Genomic DNA, 4,894 nt, shown 5'->3' with positions numbered 1-4,894 from the left:
AAAAAAAAGAAAAAACGGTTTTCATCAAATGGAAATGGAATCAGGTTATCTTTTCTAGAACGACAATTATAATGTATAAGTTCTACAATAAAAAAAAAAGTTGATGCTAATTTTTTGTCAAGTTTTTTTCTTACGTTGTAGGAACATCTTAAATCACAATGTAATTTAAAAATCACAAAATGAATAATAAGTTTTTAAGAGAATTTGCGCCACTGAAACCATACACAATCCACTCTGGATTGATGTTCTTATACAAAAAGTCACTGAAAGGTTTTGAACTTAAATAGATTCTTTTTTTTTGATGACATCTTTCTGTAGTTTTAATACAATCGGACTAAGATATTGGAAAATTATTTTTTTTAAAAAAATGCAAAATTCAAACACTCTTTATTTATAAAAATAATGTCTTTTAATGCTGCTTGTTTTATTTTTTATTATCATCCAAAGACAAATTCTATTTAAGCCACAGATAGACACCTGGCAGGTGCTAATGTGTGTCCAAAACGTCACTGAAGAGTTTTCAACTTAAATAGATTCTTTATTTTTGATATCTTTCTGTAGTTTTAATACAATCTGACTAAAACATTGGGAAATTAAAAAAAAAAAAATGCAAAATTTAAACACTCTTTATTTATGAAAAATAATGTCTTTTAAATGCTGCTTGTTTTATTTTTTATTATCATCCTAAGACAAATTCTATTAAAGCCACAGATAGACACCTGGCAGGTGCTAATGTGTGTCCAAAAAGTCACTGAAGAGTTTTCAACTTAAATAGATTCTTTATTTTTGATATCTTTCTGTAGTTTTAATACAATCTGACTAAAACATTGGGAAATTAAAAAAAAAAAAATGCAAAATTCAAACACTCTTTATTTATGAAAAATAATGTCTTTTAATGCTGCTTGTTTTATTTTTTATTATCATCCTAAGACAAATTCTATTTAAGCCACAGATAGACACCTGGCAGGTGCTAATGTGTGTCCAAAAAGTCACTGAAGAGTTTTCAACTTAAATAGATTCTTTATTTTTGATATCTTTCTGTAGTTTTAATACAATCTGACTAAAACATTGGGAAATTAAAAAAAAAAAAAAAAAATGCAAAAATTCAAACAATCTTTATTCATGAAAAATAATGTTTTTTAAATGTTGCCCATTTTCAGCTTCACATATTTGTGTTCTTACCAAAACATTATTCATGACAGATTGCAGAATCTCTGGATTGCGATTTAACTCCCTTATTTCGTTCCTGATGTTTTCCATCGATTCTTGCAAGGTTTGGGATTTGACGTTTCGAGGTCTGCCAGTAACTTTTTGGACACCCCGTGTATAACTTCATGTCACCGAATCAAGTGAAATTCCAATTTCTCTGAAACTATCAAATTTCAAAATATTTTTTATTAATTTCTTTAGCTTTAGCGTCCCAAATCCTCCTCTGAAGAAAAAGAAAGCTGAATCTTTTAGACAACCAGTTATTTCCCTTGCATGGGTGACTTGCTATACAAGAGCGTTGACATTTAGTTCGGTGTCCAAATACATATTATTTGGATTCTTCGGACTACTGTTCTCATTTTGAGTGTCATTGTGTCATTTTCACATTTCGTTTCGGTCGATGTAACCTCCGACCTTCCTCAGGTGTATCTTGTCAAACTCGGGAATGGTTCTACCAAACTCGGGAATTTGGACAAAATTTCTACAATAACCCATAGTGCAGTTGTTAGAGTACTTGAAAAAATCAATTGTAAAAGTGATATTCTCCTGAAGGTTGAAGGTTCAATCCTCAGCGTGGGCGACCGAAAAATACAATTGCGAATTACTTAAGACTCATGGCTGATGGAATGAAAGCATGCCTCCCCATGAAGTAAATAAAGGGTTCCGTTTGAAATTCCATCCAAATTCCTGAGTTCAACAAGATACACCTAAAGAAGGTCGGAGGTTACATCAATCGAAACATTGTAAAAATCAAACTCAAGATGAGAACAGTAGTCCAATGAATCCAAATAATACGAATAACCAATCCTCATCTTAAAAATTCAGAAACGTCAAAACAAAGCCTGTTACACATTAATGTCCAAATAGTTTCGTCTATTTACTTGTCTCTTCATGAGGCTAAAAATAAGGCACAAGATCGGATTTTAACGTGGGGGGAAGGGCGACGGACACTCTAGATCGGAAAACATTAAAACGGAGGAAATTAACTTTTGGAATTTCCACAGTTCTGCTATTTTCTTAATTTTATTTTAATTCAATTCTTCTTGATTTGTCTCCCCTTGTTCCAAAAGTTCTTAACAAATGAAAACAAAAATCTTGTCAAAATAGCCATAATGCACAAGTTGCCAAAAGAGACCTTCATATACAACTGCAGGTGAGCCATAGCCAAAACTACACTGATCCTCAGCAATGGTGCATTATAGTTAACAAGAAAAAAAAGGGGGAGGTAAAAAAAAAAAAAAACAAGAACAATTTTTTTAATGTTTAACAAATAACTGTTACCAAACGTAAAAAATTATAATACACTTTTGCCTGATAATAAATTATACAGTCCCGCAGCGAGACATTGATTCAAATTTAAATTTAGTACTTATGCAGAGAAGGTACCGAGCTGAAATAATAACGTTATTATTTAGAAACCCATTCTTAACATGGGGAAGGGAAGGTGTTTTGTGACTATTCTGTACTTTCACCTAACAATTTGATAAACAAAAGATACTGTAGAACTTATCCTGCCTTGACTTCTACTGTATAATGACTGTGTAGTTCTATTGTATAATAGCCCTGTAGTCCTACTGTATACATACCGTGTGGTCTTACTGTATAATGGTGTAGTCCTACTCTATAATAACCGTGTAGCCCTACTTTATAATGATCATGTAGTTCTATTGTATAATGACCATGTAGTTCTAGTGTATAATGACTGTGTAGTCCTACTTTATAATGATCATGTAGTCCTACTGTATAATGACCATGTAGTTCTATTGTATAATGACGGTGTAGTCCTACCATATAACGATCGTGTAGTGCTAATGTATTATGATCGTGTATTCCTTCTGTAAAATGAACATGTAGTCCTACTGTATAATGACCGAGTAGTTCTACTTTATAATGACTGTGTATTAATACTGTATAACGACTGTGTAGTCCTACTGTATAATACTCATGTAGTGCTACTGTATAATGAACGTGTAGTTCTACTCTATAATGAGTGTGTACTCCTATTGTATTATGATCGTGTAATCCTACTTCGTAGCTGTAGAGTTGAATGTAATAATCAAAGAAGAAAGCGTGTGTGTGTATTATGCGGCTATACAATTTACCTTCGGATGGGATCTGAAAGAAAGAGAAAGTAAAGATGGCAGCCATGGATTTATAAGGTGTAGTCTCGTGGAATCTCACAAGATCTCATCTTCCACTGCACACGTATGCAAATGGAATGGGGGTCAGTTTTCTAATAAAATGCCTGTTGGCAGAGGTGGTGGGAAGAACACGTGCTGGAAGATGAGAGAAAGTTGACAGTGACGAATTCAAGCTGAACTTTTGCTTATTGTATTTATTTTATTTTGTTTTGCTGTTTACCAGCCCATTAAACTGCAGTAGCCTAGTAGGGGGTGCCCTTTTCTCTTCCCTGCAACCTCTTTCTCACAGAAGAGACGTTGCGAGCATGTCTCTGCTTTATCGTTATTTTCATGGCAAGTGCTCGTCTGAACTCCAATGTATGATCCCCCCCCTTGCACAACCTTCACGAGAAACACTCGTCTATCTGTAACCACTATCAATAATTTCCCACACTCTTTATCTGTGCTTAAACCTAAATGTAGATTCCATGAACAAAGCTTTTTTCTTGAAACTGCACGAGTGTGGAACTCTCTTTCTTTTTTCATGCTTTTCAGCTGATTATGATATGGTCATCTTCAAGTCCAACGTAAACAAGTTCTTGATGAGCCGTTTCCCTTATGAAATCAAATTTACACTACTAACGATTACTACTACATTTATTTATTTTTATTTATTTATTTTTGCTAACCTTAAGTCCGAGTACCAGGAGTACGTTTGGGTCCTGGGAGTTATTCTATAAAAACAGTTTTTTTATATTAATTTTATAATAAAAAATAATTCCCCCCCCCCCCGAACAATAAGTTCAACCTTTACGTCAGGGGTTATCACCTCTACTTAGGAAACTGGCACAAAAGATTAGTAGACAAAAACCAAATTCAGGGCCATAAAAAAACAGTGTGCAGTGCATGCATCGCACATCGTTATTATGCCATTAGTAATAACAAGTCATTGTTCTTAAGGGAGGTAACTCTATTTTACTAAAGTAGTTGAAAAAAAAATCATTTTTTATTATTACAGGAATGTTTTTAAAACAATTACAATATCATTCCATTTTATTGTTTTTGTTTAATTAAATGTTATAAAACTTTAGACGCTTGTTAAGATATAGTCGATAAATCGATTTTTTTAAATATTTTAATTTTTTTAAACAAAAACATTACGTACTTAACTGTCATGTCGAAAATAGTAATATATCCAAAAATTACGAAAATTCATCAAGTAGAATAACTGCTATTGTCTTTTTAGTAAAAAAAAAAGAAGAAAATCTATCGTTACAGACAACAAATATTGCAGCCATGATACAAGTAATCTAAAATATTTATTTCAGAGTAATATTCCCTGTGCATAACCTACTACCGTCTACTTTACAACGTCTAAGAAAAATGCGATTTTACCCAATTTTCCATAAAAGTTACTTTTTACTATGAACAACTTTCTACGCGATGATTTTTCGTAATTTTTGGATATATTACTATTTTCAGCATGATAATTAAGTATGTAATATTGTTTTTTCTTAAAACGACATGTTTAAAATATCAATCTGTCACCAAACTTTGTTACAAAT

Source organism: Euprymna scolopes, chromosome 45 (assembly GCF_053919585.1).
Source record: "Euprymna scolopes isolate OS-2025 chromosome 45, ASM5391958v1, whole genome shotgun sequence".
Classification (NCBI taxonomy): Eukaryota; Metazoa; Mollusca; class Cephalopoda; order Sepiida; family Sepiolidae; genus Euprymna; species Euprymna scolopes.
The sequence above is the reverse complement of the archived record's forward strand: the minus strand, read 5'-3'. Positions refer to the sequence as shown.